This window comes from Pristis pectinata, chromosome 10, assembly GCF_009764475.1.
Source record: "Pristis pectinata isolate sPriPec2 chromosome 10, sPriPec2.1.pri, whole genome shotgun sequence".
Lineage (NCBI taxonomy): Eukaryota > Metazoa > Chordata > Chondrichthyes > Rhinopristiformes > Pristidae > Pristis > Pristis pectinata.
Window position 1 is genome coordinate 97028137 of NC_067414.1, and position 23520 is coordinate 97051656.

Sequence of the window (23520 nt, forward strand, 5' to 3'; positions counted from 1 at the left end):
GAGCTGGGTTGCTGTGGAAGGATCTGATTAACTCCAGGCAACAGAGATGGAGGAGCTACTCGAGTTCTACACCATTGAACTCAATGAGGAAGAACTGGATGAACTTATTTAATCAGAAACAAGCAAGGAGGAGGTGAAGGTGTTGACGAAGAGCCTTGCTAAAGGTTTTCAATTGGCTAAGATACTGGGAGAGTTTCTTTTTCCTGAGGATCCACTCATGGAATGCAGCATTAAATTTAAGGAAGCATTTGAAGGTATACTGCCTCCTTACAAGGAAGTTCACAAAAACACTCAGAATAAAACCAAACAACTGACCATCTCTAGTGACCATGGAACTTAAACCCTTATTTTCCATAGACCCTGGCATTTTTACACACAGAATGTGTTTTGCATGTAAATGGAGACGTGACGAGTTCATCATGTGTACTGCGCTTCAAAAGGTGCCTAGGAAATGGGATAAAAATGTAACATTCATAACGCTCAATACCTTGATCAAGAACAATCAATCCATATAATTTTTTTTTAATTCCCCACAAGTCATCAAGGATGGTTTGTGAAGAATTCGTGCCAGAAGTTTGTGCAGGAGCTGGTACGGAGACCCTCCCAACATTTGCTCAAACAGATGGAGACAAATCAAGGTTTCCAACCTCGAGTTGTCAAGACTAAAATTTAAAGAACAGTGTGATCAAATAGCACACTCAAAACAAGCATGGTAGAATCATAGCCATAAAGTCATTCGGCCCAAATTGTCCATATCAACTGTGTTGCCCAGCGAGCTAGTACCATCTGCCCACGTTTGGCCTATACCCCTCTGAACCTCTCCTATCCATGTATTTATCTAGATGGCTTCTAAATGTTTCTACTGTGCCCACCTCAACCACTATTTCCAGCAGCTCATTCCAAATAAGCACCACCCTTTGCATGAAGAAGCTGCCCCTGATGTCCCCTTTAAATCTCTCGCCTCTGATCTTAAACCTATGCCCCCTTGTTTTAAGCCCCCTCTCCCTGGGAAAAAGACTACGTGCTTTCACTCTGTCTATGTCCCTCATGATCTTATATACCTCTATCAGGGCACCCCTCAATCTCCTACGTTCCATGGAATAAAGTCATAATCTACGCAACCTCTCCTTGTAACTCAGGCCCCTAAGTCCAGGCAACATCCTGGTAAATCTTCTCTACACTCTTTCTAATTTCATAACACCTTTCCTATAACAGGGTGACCGAAACCGTACACAATACTTCAATGCAGCTTCACCAACGTCTTGTACAACTGCAACATAATGGAGAAAAATATTGTTTAAACTCAATGCATTGCTGCTTGTATGGTGCTCTGAATTCACCATCTCCAATGCAGATCTGTAACCACAAGAATTTCAATCCTTGTACTCATCAAATCTTGGTGCCTTCTCCAAACTCGGCCCAAGCTTGGATGTTTATAATTGCAGTGGATATTTTTGCATGGGTCAAACGGACATGGAACAGATAGTTCAGTTATCCCAGACTCTGAATTACAGTAAACTGCAGCATAACTCTGTGAAGCCCTAGTGGCAACAATGTTGGATTACCCATTTGTTCCAGTTTTAGAAGCTTGGCGTGGCTTCTGGAAACTGACTTTCCATAACACCACAGTGGAGAACAGACAGCAAACATCAGTCTTCCTGTTCCTGAGGAATTCTGACTTCCTGCTAATTAGCTGTCACAGTTTCAATATTCAGGTCCCACATCTGTACCCATTCTGTTCAAGGTGAGTCATGGATCTGAGACATTCCGACTGATTCAATCCTACTCGTACATGTAATAAAACCCCCTTATTTAATGCATGTGTTGTTGACTAAGGTTTACAGTTACTGGGATTAAAATAGAATTTAAAGCAGCTATCAATTCTCCGCATTCATCAGCTGCATTTGCACATACACATTGATCATGAGGAATACTCAATAAGTCAATGCTTCTAAAAAAAAATCAGCAGAGTGTAGGGTTTTAGTACCACAATGAGTTTGTCCGTCCATGTATTCACTACCTTCACCACACATTACCTGAAGCAGCAGGAAACTGGTCACTGAGCAGCAACAGATAGAGGAGGTAACTGAAGACATGGATCAGTCTTGAGGAGGCTTTTGAAGGTGGCGTAAATTAAAGAGCAAGGTGGCAACAGAGGAAAACACAAAGAATCAGAGAGCACCACGTGTTCTTGGGGGAGGTCACAATTACTGAGCAGTGAGGGGGTCCAGGAGTCAAGAAATAGAACAGTCTTTGTGTCTTCCTAACCCCACAGCATTACTGCATAGGTTCTTCAGAGTAGTGACTTGGCAAAACCATCTTCAGCTGTTTTATCAATGACTTTCCTTCCATTAGGTCAGAAACGGGGATGTTTGCTGATGATTGCAAAATGTTTGGTATCATTTGCAACTCCTTAGGAAATGATACAGCCCATGCCTGCAGGCAGCAGGGCTTAAACAGTAGTCAGCCACAAAAGTGCCAGTAATGATTATCTCCAACAGAGGAAAGTGTAATCACCTACCCTTGACATCCAATGCTGTTACCATCATCAAATCCCCCTCCATCAACAAGAAACTCAAATCAACCAGTTACACAATACTATAGCTACCTAAGCAGGTCAGAAATATCCTGCAGCAGGTGACTCGCTCCTAACACCTCAAAGCCTTCCCGTCATCTATAAGACACAAATAAGGAATGTGATGGGATGCTCTTCTCCTGCAGCTCCAGCAACACTCAAGCAGCTCATCACCACTCAGATGCTATCACATACACCATCCTCAGCATTTATTCTCTGAACCATCAGCACAAAGACTGCAGTCTTTACCATCTACAAAATGCACTGTAGTCACTCACCTAGGCTATTCCAATGCCTGTTCCAAACCTACAACCTCTACTGCCAAGGAGGACAAGGGCAGCAGGTGCAGAGGAACACTTGCAGATTCTCCTCCTAGTCCCAGTCCATCTGACTTGGGAGCAGATTGTCATTCCATCATCATCATCACTGGGTCCACATCCTGGACTCCCTCCCCAACAATAGAGCAAAAACCTGCACCAGAAGGACTTCAGCAACTCAAAAAGGTAACTCACCAGCACATTCTCAGGGCAGGAAAGTTTGGGCAATAAAAAAAGCTTCCTCTATGTTCTGTATAGGACATCCCAGGAATCAAGTCAATGAATCTATACTGCAACAATTCCAAGATAAGCAAATGTCCATAAAGTCTAGTTCTTTAGGAGACAACGGACTAATTACTCTACAGTGGACCTTGTCCCACACACTTAATCTCCCGAGGGAACATTTCGGTAAAGTTTGTTGTAGTCTTCAAAGTTCAGTAAGTAAAATTTCGGTACATCTTGGCAAAACTTATCTTGACAATGCACTGTTTTCCCTACCATTGCTTAATTTGTTAAAACTCCAGAATTATCATTTTCCAATCATCATTCTCTGTTCACTGTAATCCTTACAAACAACAATCTTATCTGCAAGATAAAATAAGATACGATATCTTTATTAGTCACATGTGTATTGAAATACACAGTGAAATGCATCTTTTGCATAGAGTGTTTTGGGGGCAGCCCACAAGTGTTGCCACGCTTCCAGCGCCAGCACAACATGCCAACAACTTCCTAACCCATACGCCTTTGGAATGTGGGAGGAAACCGGAGCACCAAGCAGCAACGGTGTTAAAGATTAAAGCTATGGTATTAAAAGATGCCTCAGCTAAGATTCATGCCTGATTAAAGCAAATGATTTGTGGCCTGTGTGTTCTTGGTTAGCCCTTGTGGCTAGTGACTGGATACTCAATAAACATATCCTGAACATTTTCCACCATAAAACCTAAAAAACAATAAGCCATGAGCAGCTAAAAGGTGCAAACATAAATCTTGTTTGCATCATAACCCTATCAGGAATGGTTGCTTTCTGGACTCTTTCCTCTCTCCATGTTTGCATAATTTAGCATTAAACACTTTCCTTCATTCAACACAGACACAATGGGCCAGATGGCCTCCTTCGTGTTACAAGGTGCTATGATCTACAGACATTGTTAATACTGGAGGTGCCAATATGCACGTGCCAAAACTAATACTAATCATTTCCCACTTCCTCCCGCCTTGCTTTCAGTTTTTACACCAGTCTCATCAGGACTCGCTTTTCCGGAATGAACTCTGCTGCCATGGCCAATGTGCCAGAGGCAACAGTCAAAGTGATGGGGTCAGAACCCTTAAAACTTCAGCATCACCTTTATACCCTACAGCAGTTCCTTGGAATTCATATCCATGACCTTAAAGCGTTCTGTCATTTAACATGCAGGCATTCTCTACCCTGCCACATTACATAATGCTCAGTCAAAAAACCCCAAAGGAGACTTACAGTTGTTCCAGGACAACTTTTATTTTGGTTCAAGCACCAAATGAATCGACAAGCAGATATTCTCTTGTTGTTCCATTTGTATCACGGATATTAGTACATCTATGGCAGCCTGAAAAGAGACAAGAAAATATTCATTATTTCAACACCATATCGGAAGTACATAGCGGAACAAATAAATGCTGGAAACTGATATTAGGTCAGTCAAAGAGAACTTATTTTTGCCTTAGCTGTGACTCATCATTAGAACAAAAAGCCATCATGTTAGAAATTGAACAGCCAACAGCACAAACACAAGGTTACTGTTCCTCACAAGGTGAAGCACCAATCTGTCATAGTTTTCCTGCCTGGCATAGCAAGCAACAGGCCCATTTATACCGTCCAGCATGATAGGGTTAAATGACGACACTCCAGTTAAAAGAATAATTCTAAGGAAGAATGGTAACAGAATGCCCAAATCTTATTTGAATTTTCCAAGCCATTTATACAAGACCAAAAGTAGGACCATAAATCTGAATGATGGCTATTGTGTGGGTTTCAGGGAAGGCAGATTGAGAAACTAAATTAGAAGTCATAACTGTAAACAAGCCATGATTAATACTTAAAGAAATAATTCATAATTCACAACCCAAAGAATGAAATCACCACAGAAAAAAAAAGTGCTACACCCAAATTGAAGCTCTTGCAGTTTGGAGATTATATAGTAGCATCTACTGGTTAACAAACAGAAAACCAGAGAGGCCAATTTTATGCTGGCACGCAATAGCTAGCAAAATATCTCTTTTCAGTGCCTGGGCATTAATTATTTAAAATCTTTATCAATGGACTTAAGAAAACCAAGCACAGGGTATCCAAGTCTGCTGATGATGCAAGGGATTTGCAAGGAGGATGCAAAGAATATATATAGTTAAGTGAGTGGTAAAGTCCATGACAGAGGAAATATAATTAGGAGAACTGCATCGAAAGTCAGAAATGCATTTTTTTTAATGGCGAGAAATTGAGTAAAGTTGATATTCAGAGAAACCAGAGTGTCCTGGTTACAGATCTAACTGTGTTAATGAACAGGTTAATTAAGAAGTCGAATGGCACGTTGTCCTCTGTTATCAAAGGAATGATGTAGAAGAGTAAAGAATTCTTAGTGCAGTTAAACGGGGCCATGGTGAAACCTCACCTGGAAAAAACATGTTCTCCTCACCCTAGGATTGATATACTTGGCTTTACAGGGAATACAACAAAGAATTATGTAATTAATGTCCATGATGAGGAGATCTGCCCTGTGAGGAGAGACTGGAGTTTAAAGAATGAGGGGTGATCTCAATGAAACATTTAAACTTTATAAAAGCCAAATACTGAGTAGCCGCTTGCTACGACTGTGGAGTCAAGAACTTGGGGTTATAGTCTCAGGATATTTAGAACTGAATGGAGTAATTTCTTTACTCATAGGATTGTAAATCTGTGAAGATTGTGGACGTAGACAGAATTATAGGTCTTAAGAGAACCAAGGATATGAGTGATAGTGTGGGAGGAAGGTATTAGCATAAACTCATTCAATTGCTGAGCAGCTTTGAGGTGCTGTATGGTCTGCTCCTGCTTCACATGTAGTGGGCAAACGTTAGACAAAAACATGAAACACAAGCCCAGGAGAAGGGCAAATGTACAAGGCTGCTTAATGCTCACACACTAAACACACTCTTCAAAACCTACTGATGAAAAAATCTATAGCCAGTTTTTCTGATGCAGCAAATATCTGTAAAACCAGGAACCAGGGTTGTGGTGAGGTGGGGGGGGGGGGGGGCGGAAGAGGGGGAATTAATAGACATCATTCCAATTCCCCAACACACATGCACACATAATAGAGGATTAGCTCTGCACAACACTAGCACACTGGTCAAGTGGGGAAAAAAAAGCATTAATTTCACACACTGGGGACAGCAGACAGCTGACATCGAGAAAGCTCAGCATCATTATGTAACATCCCAAGTTACAATCTAATAATCGATCATGAGTTCCGGTTCCTCCAAAAATACAGAGGCATTTATGCATCACTTGTGCCAAAACCTGCAGTCAGCAGGCTGGATGTTGAACAATTGGCTCCCTGATGGCTCAGCAGACAGTTACACCACTGTAGTTTGGTAATAAGCCATCTATACCTGGTGTGGGCTCACTTGCCGATCTAAGCCTTCGCAAAGCGGGTGAGTGTTGACGTCTCCATTTCTGGTTACTATCAATTACTGACAACAATTCAACTTGGAAGAATTGGATTAGTCTCAGTTCTTCTGATAATGGCACAGCATAATAAAACTATCAGCCCACAAGGCAACAGAATTCTGCTCTAGCAAAGGTAACCTACCAACCCATTCTCTTCCCTAGAGGGAAGTTTAATCACTATTGTTTGTGAGCAAGACCCAGCCAAAATCACCAGCAAGATATTCTACTGCACCATTCTGTTAGCAAGCCTCATTACGTAAAAATCAAAACCTCACTGAGCCTCTGAAATTTATCTTTTCTCCAGAATGCTTGGCACATTTTAGAGAGTTACTTGGTCAAAAGGGCCAGATCTGCAGTTTGTTTTGCAGCCTCTGTCATTACTGGTTAAAGAACAGAGTGAATGTTTCATTGCAACAAAAAACAGTCTGCTGGAGGAACTCAGTGGGTCGAGCAGCATCCGTGGGATGGGGGTGAATTGTCGACATTCCAGGTCAAGACCCTGCATCAGGACCCAAGGTTTTACTGCACTGCCTGATCTCATACCTATTATCATAGTTCAAAAGATCTAGGGAAATCAAAATACACGCAAGTTTATTTACTTTTCTTTACATTCTTGCAAATTTCCTGCAAAAGTAAAGCAAAAGAGTTTGCAGAGTTCTGAGATGCAGAAGGATCTGGCTATCCTAGTGCATGGATTTGCAAATGTTGGCACGTAAGTACAGCAATTTGGAAAGCTAACAAAATATTATCATTCATTGTGAGGGAATTGAGTACACAGAAGGGAGAAGGTGCTCAGTTATGTCAGGCATTGGTGAAACCACATCCGGAGTACCAGTCTCCTTAGAAAGCAAACATTGCTCCAGATTCCAGCATCTGCAGTCTCTTGTGTCTCAACTATGGGCGATGTCCAGCAATAAGTTAACCATAGGACAGAGACAACATTTAAAAGACAGTTAGACAGGTACATGGATAGGAAAGGTTTAGAAGGTTATGGGCCAAATGGGACTAGCTTGAATGGGGCATCTTGGTCAGCATGGACCAGTTGGGCCGTAGGGCCTGTTTCTGTGCTGTATGATTCTATAACAACTGTAGATGTTGGAATCTGAAACAAAAAAACAAATTTGGAAGAACTCAGCCAGTCAAGCAGCATCTGTGAAAAGAGAAACCAGTCAACGTTCTGGGTCAAAAAACGAGCTGCATTTGCTCCAAATTCTAGCATCTGCCGTCTCTTGTGTCAACACTTTGGGTCAGCCACCCTTCCTTGACTGGCTTCTCTTTCTGCAGGTGCTGCTTGACTGGCTGAGTTCTTCCAACATTTCTGTTTTCGTACTGGTTACCTTACTTAAGGACAGTAATGCACTGGAAGCAGTTCAGAACAGGTTTATTAGACTGATACCTGGAATGAACAGGCTGCTTCATGAGGAAAGGTTGAATGGGTAGGTTTGTATCTGCTGGAGTATAGAAAAGTGAAAGGGCACTTGACTAAGATGTACAAAATCATGAGGGGTCTCAAAGGAATGGATGTGGAGAAGATACTTCCTCTTGTGGGAGAACCTAGAACTACAAGACAGAGAAGAGGTGAATGTTTTTCCTGAGGTTTGTTAAGTCTTTGGAACTTTTCTCCTCAAGGGGCAGTGGAAGCAGGGGTCAACTGCTTGCCATTTAATTCCCCTTCCCAGTCCCACATCGACCTTTCTGTCCTCAGTCTCCTCCACTGCCAGGGTGAAGCCAAATGCAAACTAGAGGAACAACAACTCATATTCCACCTTGGTAGTCTACAACCCAACAGCAGGAACACTGAATTCCATTTGACCATCACCCACACACTCCTCCCACTGGGTTCCCTATCCCCTCTCCCCCAACTGCCCACATCCCTCCCTTATTTGGTTCCACTCTTCACCTTTCTTTCTTATCAGATTCCATAATCTGTAGCCCTGCATTGTCTCCACCTATCACTTCCAGCCTCTGTCGCCATCTCCGCCCTTCCCTTCCCCACCAGACTCCATCTGCCAATCAAAGTCTCCTCACCTGGATCCACCCATCGCTTGCCAGCTTTTGCCTCACCACTCCCCACCCTCACCTATTTATACTGGCTTTCGCCCCTCTGCTCTTTTAGTCCAGATAATGGGTGTCGACTGTCCATTTCCCTCCATTGATGCTGCTTGATCCATGACTTCCTCCAGCAGCTTATTTTTAGCTCCAGGGCTCCAGTCAGAGAAGGATAGATTCTTGATGAGGAATGAGGGTTATCGCAGGCAGATGGGAATGCAGAGCTGAGCTTACAATCAGATCAGCTGTGATCTTATTGAGGAGCAGAGCAGGCACAAGGGCCCCAGTGGATACTCCTGTTCCCAATCTGTACACTCGGATGTTCATTTTCATTGTCTCCAAGTTTATCTTCTCCAAAATTTGTTAACAATGTGCAAGTTATTAGCTTGTTCAGCACTGAAAAAGTGCATCACCCTCACCAAGTTAACAGTGTTTGATACCTGACCTGTGGTAAGAAGATAATACAGATATGGGCTAGCAAGTGATGGATGGTAAAATCTTCAAGGACACTTGGGTTCAGAAAAGAGAGCACTTCAAAAGAATTACAAGTTGAACTATACTTCACGCAGATGTAGAAAAAGTGCTTTTTCATTACTTTGGTATTATTACATGTAGTCGAGATGGAATAAAATACCCGTCTATCTCACTTCACTGTGTCAAAAAGCAGGTTACCAGTGTGCATCAATGCTTATACTGCCATACAAGCTGCCTGTGCATTAACGCCATCAATTGCTATGGATTTACAGTCAACTTCAGGGGTCAGAGTGGAATTGTCCATAGGCTTTACCTGAACCATTGAAAGGTTTTACTCTTCTTTTGCACCAGTCTCTGTGGCACCCCACTGGTCACAGCTTCCCAATCTGAAAATGATCCGTTCCTTCTTGTTCTTGGCTTTCTATCTGTTAATTAATCTGCACCAGTATTTACCCCCAATACAGCATGCTTTAATTTTGATAATAACCTCTTACCAAAAGCTTTCGGAAAGTTCAAACCTCTCTTATCTATTTTGCTAACCACAACCTCAAAAATTTCAAACTAATTTGTCAAACATGCTTTTCCTTTCATACACCCATGATGACTCAGCCCAATCCTAATATTTTTCAAGGTCCTTTCAGGCGACAATGAGCTGCAAGGTAAAAGCAGAACTTGCAGTTGCATTGCACCTACCATAATCAGAGGACAGCCCCAAGTGCTTCACAACCAATGAAGCTCTTCTGAAAGCAGTCCCTGTTGTAATGTAGGAAATGGAGCAGTTCAATCATACACTTCAAGAACCCACAAATAACAATGAAAACATTACTGGATTATCCATTTTAGGTGCCGGTTAAAAGATAAACATAGACCAACAACCCAGGGAGAATTCCCGTGCTCTTTGTTTAACAGCATAAAGTTCACCATTGGCCACTTTGAAACCTCATCTGAATGTTATCAGTGTTAATAAAAAAAATACTGGAAATTTTTATTTTTTATATTATTTAACTGTGACCAGTAAATTTTCATTTGGAAGTGGTATTATTAGCAGTTGAGGTTTTTTTTAAAATATGAATTTACTCTGGGATATACAGTATGGGGAGTTGATGAGCACATTTACAGAGATCAGAATTACATTTCAATACTCCTGCCCAGGACACCAGCAAGAGCTCCCTGCTCTTTTTTTGAGAGAATACCATGGATCCTTCTTTTAAATCTCCTTTGAAAGGCAGAGTGCTGGAGGCTTTATCGGTGCTGCAGTGGAAAACAGTATAGACTTAGTTCCAAGGCAGGGTTTCTCTTTTCTTTTGCATAGAGGCTGAGAGAGATCTAACCAAGGTATACAAGATCCTGAACAGGTAAAAAGTAAATAGCCATTTTCATCAGTAGAGGAGTCAATAACTAGATTTGAGTGGCGAGGGAGTGAGTAGTAATCCTAAGTGCCAATCCGAGTTAGCTGACAGAATGCTATAAGTCAAAACTGAAAATGCTGGAGCCACTCAGCAGGTCAGGCAGCATTTTTAGAACAGAAGTAATATTTTAGGTCAAAGCCCCTTCACTGCTAGGAATGGTTTCCATTCCTTCTACAGCACTGCATTTCATTTTACTGTGCTGCCTGTCAGAGTGTCAGGTAAGCGGTTCCAAAGTAAAATTACCAAAGACTCAAGACCAGGTCAGCTACTCATTCCAGCAACAGCACATGATAGCCAAAAGGGTGTTTGCCCCTGACCTCTCCTGAATATGCTGAGGCATTATTCCTAGGTGCCTCAGCAAATGGATAGCCTTCATGTGAGACAGCGAATTGTGACAGCTTTAGAGCCATGCCCCACCCAAGAGAGAGAAAGCTTGGGCAGTATTTCCACGGCTGAATTATTCACCCTCTCTTCTCCCATTAACCATAAATTAGAGCGACTAGAGAGAAATACAGTATTCCATCACTTGGACAAGGAAAAGACAAGCATTTGCCAAGAAAAATGTTGCAACTTTAGGTAGAAACATAGAAGCAACAGAGAAAGGCTCGTCAATAAGCAACCAGGGTTATACCACCTACATTCCTGCCATGGATAATATAAACAAAATGACATCGTCATGTTATTCCAGGAGCATTGTGTGCAGTCCTGGTTGCCACACTGTCGAAACAATGTGGTCACGCTGGAGAAAGTGCAGAGGAGATTCACCTGGATGTTGCCTGGATTGAAGGATTTATGTCATGGAGAGAGATTAGATCAGCTGAGCTTCTCTTCCCTGGAGTGAAGGTCGTCGAGGGGTGAGCTGATAGAAGTATGCAAGATTATGAGAGGCACAGATATGTTGGATGGTCTAAATTGTTTTCCTAAGGTAGGAGTATCAAAAACAAGAGGGCACAGGTTTAAGGTGAAAGGAAGGAGTTTTAAAGGAGATCTGAGGAGTAAGTATTTTACACAGTTTTCCGTATCTGGAACGCATTTCCAGACAAGGTAGCAGAATCAGATGCAATTATTTTGTCTAATAAGCATTTAGGTAGGCAAAAATAGGCAAGACATAGAAGGATATGGTCCTAATACAGAAATTACTGTAGAGGAGTAAAATGGTCAGCATGGAGATGTGGGCCGAAGGGCCCTTTTCAGTCTTATAAAACTCTACCAAGAAAAAGGTTTTCTTTTCCATTCATGTTTTTGGCACCTGGTCAACTCCTCCAGCTTGTCTTGGAATTGCTTCCTGTTCAGCCAGGTTCTGTGCCAAAGTTTCTGCACTCAACACAGCAGACACATACTTGTTTTCATTTTTCCTTAATTAGGGTGGTTTCCCCCACTGAATTATAACTGAGCATTCTGCTGGAAGCTTAGAAGAGCTAATAAAAGGGCACTCTTTCTGATCGTGCATCCAAACAAAAAGAAGACCATATCATCAAGAGTACAAAAAGTGCTTTTGAAGAAACAGAGGGAGGGTCCCATCACATGCACAATTCCAGCTCCAAGGGACATACTTACAGGTGCCCACACAGTGAGTGGCCACATTGCCCGGTGGTGCCACGCTCCTCTCCAATTTCAGAGACTGCAGCATCTGGTTACATCCACGTATTGTGGAAGATCAGACGATGGACTAAAAACTCACAAGCAACGGCACAAAACTAGCCAGACCATACTACTCTTCAGTTATGCCCAGTGGCCAACATTGAATTCCATTGTTTGCAATACTGCCAATTGATAGAACATCATTCATTTTACACCAACACCCATCTCCAACTTTTAATCACTAGCTTGAAGCCACTTTCTCTTTAATTACATGACACTTTTTAGCAAGACGTAGATCAGAGTCATACAGCCCTTCAGCCCAACTGGTCCATGCTGACCAAGACTCCCATCTAAGCTAGTCCCATTTACCCATATCCCTCTAAACCTTTCCTATCCGTGTACCTGTCCAAGTGCCTTTTAAATGTTGTTTATGTACCTGCCTCAACCACTTCCTCTGGCAGCTCATTCCGTACAAGGACCACTCTCTGGGTGAAAAAGTTGCCCCTCTATTAAAGTTTCTATTAATTCTCTCCCCTCTCACCCTAAACCTATGCGCCCTAGTTCTTGATTCCCTAACCCTGGGAAAAAGACTGCGTGCATTCACCCTATCTATGCCCCTCATGATTTTATACACCTCGTTAAGATCACCCCTCATTCTCCTACACTCCAATGAAAAAAAACGCCCAACCTGCTCAACCTCTCTCCGTAACTTAGCCCCTCGAGTCCCAGCAACATCCTCGTAAATCTCCCCTGCACTCTTTCCAGCTTAATGGCATCTTCCCTATAGCAGGGTGACCAAAACTGAACACAACATGCCAAATGAGGCCTCACCAATGTCTCGTACTGTGGTAGAGACCAAGTCACTGAATACGTTTGCAGAGTCGTAAGATCCTGGACATCAACCTTCTGACATTAACTGCTCCCAAATACAGAATGCACATCCCGGTAGTTTGTAGAACAACAAGAGCCCAGGCTCACAGTTACAGATATCAAAGCTGAAGAGGGTGCATTAAAATGGGATCATTCGGCAAGTCATAGTAAGGTGATGCCAAACTTGGATTTTAAACAATCTACTGATCATAAGTGCAAGTCTGGAAGGGGAAAGAATTTTCCAGTTCCAAGAGTTACATTGAAGATCAAGGTAGGGTATAGAATAGTGTATCTGTATATCATGATGGGATGCAAGTTCATGGGTGTGAGGAATGACTTATTGGAAGCTCAAAAGTGACTAGGGGAAAGCTCAGAGAGAAACACACATTCTCTGTTTTAAACGTTAAATTTTATTTATACAGCATGGGCCCTTCCGGCCCAACGAGCCCATGCCGCCAAATTACACCCATGTTAACCTACCAACTCGTACGTCCTTGGAGTGTGGGAGGAAACCCACGCAGTCACAGGAAGAATGTACAAACTCCTTACAGACAGTGGCAGGAACTGAACCCCAATCACTGGAGCTGTAATAGCGTTACGCTAACCACTACGCTACCGTGCCGTGTGAGGTAAAATACGAACAACTTCCAACAGTCTGCTACTACAATGAGAACCCTCAGGAACTAACCCAATAACACTCACAGTTTGTCATTAGAAATACCAGGATTTTATAAAATGCACTTAGAAGCTGCAGTGTGGTACAACAACTGAAGAAAAAAAATCAATTAAAGGGCAGAATATTACACAAAAGTGTAAACAAAGAACTTAAACAAAAATGGACAACATTGATCCAACAATAATAAAATCTCCACACATAGGGGATCTAATTGAAACTTCTGACAGGGCTAGACAGACTGGATGCAGGGAGGATGTTTCTCCTGCCTGGGGTGTTGAGAACAAGGAATCACAGTCTCAGGTTACGGTGCATGAGATTTAGGACTGAGATGAGAAATTTCTTCACTCAAAGACTGCTGAGCCTGTGGAATTTGGACCACAGAAGGCAGTGGAGGCCAAGTCACTGAATACACTTAAGAAAGAGATAGATAAACTTCTAGACAAGAAAGGCATCAAAAGGGTATTGGGAGAGAGCAGGAACATGATGTTGAGATAGAGGATCAGGCACGATCTTACTGAATGGTGTAGCACTTACTGAGTGGTAATTACTGCAAATGTTGCAATGAAAATACAAGGGTCACACGACCACATCGAAGGCTGCCTACTCTAAAACCATCCTATCCTTCACTTTAAACCTACCCAGGGTGCAGAATTGAGCATAAAAATGAATGCAAGGAAGGAACATTCAGATCGTTTACCAGCGGAAGTGGAAGGACTAAATATCAGTTATTGTTTCTTTTTTTTACAGAAAAATGCTCACTACACAAGATACTGGAGATGTTAAACAAATTTCTTCTAATGTTTTTCTTCTTTGTTTGCATCAAACTCGCTGCATAAATTATTAACTCCCGTTACTCAGTCCCAAAATCATCAAAGCATCTTCTTAAAATGTTAAAGTAGCCATTTTGCCCGAGCTGGGTTTTTTGTCCGTATGGAACTGCAAAATTATTGTGTAAGATGAAGAATTTGGAATCATTAAATCCAACAGAAGGGTTACATGGAGCTGTAGAGAACAACAGAAGATGGATTCGGGACATGAACCGTGCAAGTTTCTAAGTGCTGACTTCCACCAATAAGCTCTCATGTTTATTTGCAGAACATTCTCAAAAGATTTATTTTAAATCAAGACATTGTATTCTAAATATTGTAAGCACCAACTTCAAGAGCAAGACCACTTATTTATAGAACAAACTAACACGACTTGCTTCAAAAACCATTGCTTCCAGTAAACCAAACACCGTCGGCAGGATTCCCAGCAGGCAGTCAGCACAAGTGGCAACTTCTGGAGAGGTTAAGTAAGGGCACACTGGACTCCATGTGTACAAAGTTAACGAGAAGCTGTGCTTGCTGCTAGAATTTCAGTGAAGCGAGACAAGGAATGCAGAGAGTATAATGCAATTTTATTTGTGATAATCACGGAGATATTGATGTTGTATGGACATAAGAACATAAGAAATAGGAGCAGGAGTTGGCCAACTGGCTTATCAAGCCTGCTCCAACATTCATTAGGATCATGGTTGACCTGGCCGTGGACTCAGCTCCACCTACCTGCCTTTTCCCCATAATCCTTAGTTCCCCTACTATGCAAAAATCGATCTGTGTCTTAAATATATTTAATGAGGTAGCCTCCACTGCTTCCCTGGGCAGAGAATTCCACAGATTCACTGCTCTCTGGGAAAAACAGTTCCTCCTCATCTCCATCCTAAATCTACTCCCCCAAATCTTGAGGCCACGTCCCCTGGTTCTGTCTCACGTACCAGTGGAAACAACTTTCCTGCCTCTATCTTATCTATCCCTTTCATAATTTGATATGTTTCTATAAGATCCCCTCTCATTCTTCTGAATTCCAGCAAATATTGACCCAGGCAACTCAATGTCTCCCCATGGCTAACCCCGCATCTCTGGAATCAACCTGGTGAACCTCCTTTGCACCACCTCCAAAGCCAGTACATCTTTTCTCAAGTAAGGAGACCAGAACTGCACACAGTACTCCAGGTGTGGCCTCACCAGTACCGTGTACAGTTGCAGCATAACCTCCCTGCTCCTATGGAAGAGGATTTGAGCAAAAAACAAGGGTGACAGAGAAATAGTCCACACTGCCCATCAACCATCCATTTGCACTAATCCTATGTTAATCCATTTTTATTCTCCATACCTTCCCAGTGTGCTGGATTGTTGGGTCGTAGCTAACCAACAGCAACATATCCATTTTGAAATAAAAAGTCAAAACTAAAAGAAAATCTTCAACATTAAATCCAGGGTGGATTAATGAAAATTGTTTTTTTTAAAATGGGATGTGGGCATCACTGGCTGGGCCAGCACTTACTGCCCAACTCCTGGTGCTCCTCAATTGAATCATTTTCTTTGGAGGAGTTGGATTTGATTGTTTTAAGTAGGTTTTTTTAAAATATATATAGTGTTTAATACACCTCAAGTGGCTGTACAAGGTATAACTGCTTTTTAGCTTATTGATTCATCCATCAGGTGAATACATGTTTTCCTTATTTGTTGGTTCTGCCACAGGGTATCTAATAAGTTTTCTGATTGGAATATTGTTAGCTAAGGAGTACCTCTTATCTCAGGTATAAAAGGTGTCATTTTTTGTTAATCTCTCTCTTGCTCTCTTCCCCCTCCCACTAGCTCAGTTTAGTTCCTTTGTCTTGGCTCATCTCCTAGTAGTAAAGCCAGTGCCATGTGCTCTGTGACTGTTTCTTTGTTTTAAACTTTTCCAATAAAACTCTGTGAAGCTCCAAGTTGTTTTCAACTTATTCTTGGACTCTTGAAAAAACCTGTGGATTCGAAAATGACTGGATCTGACAGCGGACCCTCGGGACTGAGGATGAAAAACAAACTCTATTCAGCTCCTCGCACCTGTCCTGCCATTCTGATGGCTGAAGCAGTCCATGCCTGCACACAGCAAGACCAAGACCACGCATGGACCAAGACCAAGAGCTCCCACCATCAACATCCCGGCAATCACGATTGACCTGAAACTCAGCTGGATCAGGCACATGCAATCCATGGCTACAAGAACTGATCAGAGACTGGACATCCTGTGATGGGGATCTCATCTCTGACACCCCAAGACCATTCCACCATCTACAAAGCACGGTCAGGAGTCTGATGGAGCACTCTCCACTTGCCTGGATGAGTGCATCTCCAACAACTCTCAAGAAACCCAACACCATCAAAGACAAAGCAGCCCATCTACCACCCTAAACATTTATTCCCTCCACCACCGATGCACAGTGACTGCCGTGTATACCCCCACTAATGGCAGTTACCCACCCAGACCATTCTGAGCAACTGCCAGACCCATGACTTCTAACGTCGAGGAGGACTGAGGGCAGCGGGCTTGTGGGAACACTTACCATCTGCAATTAACACAACGTTCCGACTTGGAAATATATTACTGGTCCTTCGCTGTCACTGGGTCTAAATCCTGGAACTCTCTTCCGAACAGCACCATGGGAGCACCTTCACCAGAAAGACAGCAGTAGCTGAAGAAGGCAGCTCACCCACACATGCTCAAGGGCAATTCAGATTGGGCAAAAAGAAAATGCTGGTCCAGCCAGCAACTCCAAAGTACCAAAAATCGAATAAAAGAAAATGAGAGAAACAAGGCTGTGAATGTGTTCGGTTCTTCACTTTCAAGTCTTCACATTTTAGCAGGATACCATCTGCTACAGAGACCTCATCATTTCTGATTTGGCTTATGGCTCTTTCAACCTCTTGTCATTCTGGGGTGGCAGTAAGGGAGTACTAGGCAGTGTGCCGTGGGGTGGTTGAGGAATGCTTTAATGAGTGCTGACCACCTCTCGGTCCTTGAAAAACTCTCCTGTATTCTTGGCTCTCAGATTAATCATCCATAGATGGTTTTGAAGCACTGAAGAATCTGCTCATGCTGTGGTTATTGGTGAGTTGCTGGATCTCCTGCGACCTTTTCACCTTCCATCTGTTCTTTAGGTCATGAGATTTTTTTTTGTTGGACCCCTGCTTTCATGTGCCTGACGAGCTACTTTTCTTCCCTTGAGGTGAGATGGAGATTTCAAACCTTCAAGTTTGTAGTTAATTAGCTTCTGGTTCTCCTGGTCATTCTCAAGCTAGACTAAGTGTTTTCTAGTAGAGAAACCAAGAGTATCTTCACAGCTGTTAATTATGGTGGTCTTCAGGACAGTCCAGGCACCACAGACATTCCATGCCTCCTGTTTGTTGGGAGTCATCAAGGCACCACATGGAAGAGCTCTGTATGCAGGGTGCTCAAGAACTTCAATATTCACAGAGTCATAGAACTGTTCAGCATGGAAACAGGCCATTCAGTCCAATTTATTAACCCAACCAGTGAGCATCATTCCATATTAATCCCTTCTCCCAGCACTTGATCCATTGCCTTCTATGCCTAAGCAATTCGAGTGCTCATCGAGACACCCGTTAAATTCTGTCAACAACCCAGCTTCAACCACTTCTCAAGCAGTGCGTTCCAGGGCAACACATACGAAATGCTGGAGGAACTCAGCAGGTCAGGCAGCACCTATGGTGGGAAATGAACAGTCAACATTTCGGGCCGAGACCCTTCATCAGGACTGGAAAGAAAGAGGGCAAAAGCCAGAACAAAAGGGTGGGGGGAGGGGGAGGAGCATGAGGTGGCAGGTGATAGGGTGAGTCCAGGTGGGGAAGGAAGGGTAAAAGGAAATGATGAGAGAAGCTGAGAGGTGATAGGTAGAAGAGGCAAAGGGCTGAAGGAGGAGGAATCTGATAAGAGAGGGCAGTAGACCATGGAATAAAGGGAAGGAGGTTGTGAGGACAGGGGAGGGGAAAGAGAAGGGGTGAAGGGGCCACAAGAAAAGGGAAAACAAGGGGGGGGGGAAGGAAAACAGAGGAGAGGGGTTACGGAAGTCAGAGAAATCAATGTTGATGCTGTCCGATTGGAGACTACCAAGACGGAATATGAGGTGTTGCTCCTATTGCTGGCCTCAATGTGGCAGTAGAGGAGATGTGGACAGACACGTCAGTGTGGGAATGGGAAGTGGAATTAAAATGGCTGGCCACCAGGAGATCCTGCCTGTTGTGGGAGATGGAGCGAAGCTGCTTGATGGAGCGGTCCCCCAATCTCACCAACGTAGAGGATCCTGCACCGGGAGCACTGAATGCAATAAATGACACCGACAGATTCGCAGGTGAAGCGCTGCCTCACCTGGAAGGACTGTTTGGGGCCCTGAATGGTGGTGAGGGAGGTGGTATAGAGCCAAGTGTAGCACTTTGCATAGTTGTAGGGATAAATACTGGGAGGGTGATCGGTGGGGAGGGACGAGCAGACAAGGGAGTCATGGAGAGAGGAAACCCTGCAGAAAGCGGGGAGGGGAGGGGAGGGGAGATCCTATTGATGGAAGTTGCAGAGAAAGATGTGTTGGATACAGAGGCTAGAAGGGTGGTGTGTGAGGACAAGGGGAACCCTATCCTTGTTATGTCGGGGATGGGGGGGATTGGGTGAGGGCAGACATTGGTACTACTTTATTATTGTCACTTGTACTGAGGTACAGTGAAAAACTTGTCTTGCATATCGTTCATACAGATCAATTCATTACACAGTGCATGGAGGTAGTACAGGGTAAAAACAATAACAGAATACAGAGTAAAGTGTCACAGCTACAGGGAAGTGCAGTGCAGGTAGACAATAAGGTGCAAGGTCATAATAAGGTAGATTGTGAGGTCAAGAGTCCATCTCATTGTATAAGAGAACCATTCAATAGTCTTATCAGCGTGGGCTAGAAGCTGTCCTTGAGCCTGGTGGTATGTGCCCTCAGGCTCCTGCCTGATGGGAGAGGAGAGAAGAGAGAATGACCCAGGTGGGTGGGGGCTTTGATTATGTTGGCTGCTTTACCGAGGCAGGGAGAGGTATAGACAGAGTTCAAGGAGGGGAGGCTGGTTTCTGTGATGTGTTGGGCTGTGTCCACAACTCTCTGCAGTTTCTTGCAGTCCTGGGCAGAGCAGTTGCCATACCAAGCCGTGATGCATCCAGATAGGATGCTTTCTGTGGTGCATCGATAAAAGTTGGTGAGTGTCAATGAGGACGTGCCACATTTCTTTAGCCTCCTGAGAAGGCAGAGGTGCTGATGAGCTTTCTTGGCCATGGCGTCTACATGGTTAGACCAGGACTGGCTATTGGTGATGTTCATTCCTAGGAACTTGAAGCTCTCAACTCTCTCGACCTCAGCACCGTTGATGTAGACAGGTGCATGTAAACCACCCCCCTTCCTGAAGTCAATGACCAGCTCTTTTGTTTTGCTGACATTGAGGGAAAGGTTGTTGTCATGATACCATGTCACTAAGCTCTCTATCTTCTTCCTGTACTCCAACTCATTGTTATTTGAGATACAGCGTACTACGGTGGTATCATCTGCAAACATATAGATGGAGTTAGAGCAGAATCTGGCCACGCAGTTGTGAATATATAGGGAGTAGAGGGCTGAAGACGCAGCCTTGTGGGGCACCAGTGTTGAGAATATAGCTGCCTATCCTCACTGACTGCGGTCTGTTGGTCAGAAAGTCAAGGATCCAGTTGCAGAGGGAGGTGTTGAGTTCCAGGTCTCAGAGTTTGGTGATGAGTTTGCTTGGAATTATAGTATTGAAGGTGGAGCTGTAGTCAATAAACAATAGTCTAACGTAGGTGTCTTTACTGTCCAGATGCTCCAGAGATGAGTGTAGGGCCAAGGAGATGGCTTCCACTGTAGACCTGTTTCAGCGGTAGGCGAATTGCAGCAGGTCGAGGTTGTCTGGGAGGCTGGAGACATGCGGGAATTGGAAGAGATGCGGGTGATGGCTACATTGATAGCGGTGGAAGTGAAACCTCGTTTTCTAAAAAAAAAGTACACCTCAGATGTCCTGCAATGGAAAGCCTCACAATGAGAACTGATGCGGTGGAGGCGGAGGAACTGAGAGAAGGGAATAGCATCCTTGCAACTGACAGGGTGCGAAGAGGTGCAGTTAAGTTAACTGTGGGAGTTAGTGGGTTTGTAAAAGATATCAGTAGATAATCTGTCTCTGGAGATAAACCAAGTGAATTTGAGGGCGGGGTGGAAGTTGAAGGTGCAGTTGATGAAATTGATGAGCTCCTCATGGGTGCAGGAAGCAGCCCCAATGCATTTGTCAATGGAGCGGAGAAAGAGTTGAGGAGCATTACCGGCATAGGCTTGGACCATGGACTGTTCCACGTAGCCGACAAAAAGGCAGGCATAGCTGGGGCCCATGCAAGTGCCCATGGCTATACCTTTGGTGTGGAGAAAGTGGGAAGAGCCAAGAGAAGTCGTTGAGGGTGAGTACCAATTCTGCCAGACGGAGGATAAGATATCTTTACTAGTCACGTGAACATCCAAACACAGTGAAATGCATCTTTTGCGTAGTGTTTTGGGGGCAGCCCGCAAGTGTCGCCACACTTCCAGTGCCAACATAGCATGCCCACAACTTCCTAACCCGTACATCTTTGGAATGTGGGAGGAAACTCGAGCACCCGGAGGAAACTCACGCGGACACAGGGAGAATGTACAAACTCCTTACAGACAGTGGCCGCAATTGAACCTGGGTCGCTGGCTCTGTAAAGTGTTACGCTAACCGCTATACTACCATGCCTACCGTGGTGGTAGAGGGGAACTGGTTGGGTCTGTTGTCAACTCCTGGTACTCACCACTCTAGCTATTCCAGGTACTCACCACTCTCTAGGTGAAGAAGGTTTCTTCATATCCCCACTAAATCTCTTCCCCTTACCCTAAATTTATGTCCTTGTAGCGGTTGCTACCGCGGAATAAAACAAGACTCTACTCGGAGGATTGCCAAACAGAACTGGTTTATTTTCCCGCCTTGCGCGGGCCCTTTAAGGGAGAATGTTCCCACCCAAAACAACCGGCAATGACGTAAGTCCTACGTCATCAGGACTTTCCCGCGCGCGGGTTCTCCCCGTCGCTCGGAAAGACAAGGCCCGCCGCCATCTTGGGCCTCGTCGCTCCGACGCCGCGCGACCCGACTGCCGAGCCGGTTCGCCCGACTAGACGGTGAGTCGCCATACAACCCCCCCCAAAACCGGCGAGACAGTCCCCAAGGTCCGTGGGCTGTGCCAGCTGCCGCTTAGGGGGGCGGCCTCTGCGTCGCGGCGTGGCAACCTCGACAGGCTGTTGCAGATCCAAATGGGCCGGTTTGAGGCGGTCCGCCGTGAAAACCTGTTCCCTGCCTCCAATGTCCAAAATAAAAGTGGATCCATTATTCCGTATGACTCGGAACGGTCCCTCATATGGTCGTTGCAATGGCGCCCGAGGTGTGCCCCTGCGAACGAAAACAAACTTACAGTCCCGTAGTTCCTTGGGCTGGCAGGATGGGGCTTGACCGTGCCGTGAGGTGGGAATCAGGGCCAAGTCGCCAAGCTTCTCGCGCAGTCTTTGTAGGACTGCTGGGGGTTGTTCCCCTTGGTCCCGAAGGGCAGGTATGAAATCCCCGGGGACAACTAGTGGCGCCCCGTATACAAGCTCAGCTGACGAAGTGCGGAGGTCTTCTTTGGGGGCAGTGCATATGCCGAGCAGGACCCAAGGCAGCTCGTCAACCCAGTTAGGACCCTTCAGGCGGGCCATCAAGGCCGATTTCAGATGGCGGTGAAAACGTTCCACCAACCCGTTTGATTGAGGATGGTAGGCCGTGGTGGTGTGCAGCTGCGTCCCTAGCAGGTTCGCTAATGCAGCCCAGAGACTGGAAGTGAACTGGGTGCCTCTGTCTGAAGTGATGTGGGCCGGAACGCCAAAACGTGAGACCCAAGTTGTGAGCAGCGCCCGGGCGCAGGAATCAGTTGTGATGTCAGTCAGGGGGGTTGCCTCAGGCCACCTCGTGAACCGGTCCACGATGGTAAGGAGGTACCGGGCTCCTCTTGAAACCGGCAGAGGGCCCACGAGGTCGACTTGTATGTGGTTGAACCTCCTACGGGTAGGCTCGAACTGCTGTGGTGGGACCTTGGTGTGTCGCTGGATTTTTGACGTCTGGCAGTGTGGACAAGTCCTGGCCCACTCACTGACCTGTTTGCGCAGGCCATGCCAGACAAACTTGCTGGCGACCAGTTGGACAGTAGATCTGATGGACGGGTGCGCCAACCCATGTACCAAGTCAAAAATGCGTCTCCGCCAGGCTGCAGGGACTATAGGGCGGGGCTGACCAGTCGCAACGTCGCAAAGTAGGGTCCGCTGACCTGGACCAACGAAGAAATCTCGGAGCTGCAGACCCGAGACTGCGGTTCTGTAGCTGGGCAGTTTGTCGTCGGCTTGCTGTGCGTCAGCTAGGGCTGTGTAGTCGACACCCAAGGATAGGTTGTGGATGGTTGGTCTGGAAAGTGCATCAGCAACGACATTATCCTTTCCGGAGACATGTTGGATGTCAGTTGTGAACTCGGAAATGTAGGATAAATGTCTCTGCTGACGAGCTGACCAGGGATCGGAGACTTTGGAGAAGGCAAAGGACAGAGGCTTATGATCGGTGAAAGCGGTGAAAGGCCTGCCTTCTAGAAAGTATCGGAAATGCCGGACCGCCAGATACAGCACTAGAAGTTCCCGATCAAAAGCGCTGTACTTCAGTTCGGGCGGTCTAAGGTGCTTCCTGAAAAATGCCAAGGGTTGCCAGCGGCCTTCGAGTAGCTGTTCCAGTACCCCACCCACCGCAGTGTTGGACACGTCTACCGTGAGGGCAGTCGGGACGTCAGTCCTGGGGTGTACCAGCATCGTGGCGTCTGCCAGGGCGTCTTTGGCCTTAACGAAAGCAGCCGCAGCCTCGTCAGTCCAGGTGATGTCCTTGCCCTTACCAGCCAGCAGCGAGAACAGAGGGCGCGTGATATGGGCTGCTGCAGGGATGAAACGATGGTAA

The 23520-nt window shown here is 44.9% G+C and overlaps 1 protein-coding gene across 4 annotated transcripts in view; it reads right to left on the reverse strand.

Annotated features, from left to right (window-relative positions):
• Positions 1-23520, reverse strand: part of disp1 (dispatched homolog 1 (Drosophila)) — a 319043-nt gene that overhangs the window by 243566 nt on the left and 51957 nt on the right. For all 4 annotated transcript variants that reach the window (XM_052024116.1, XM_052024114.1, XM_052024112.1 and 1 more), the window contains one exon: positions 4370-4478. The gene's annotated coding sequence lies outside the window, so the exon portion shown is untranslated. The remainder of the gene's footprint in view (positions 1-4369; positions 4479-23520) is intronic.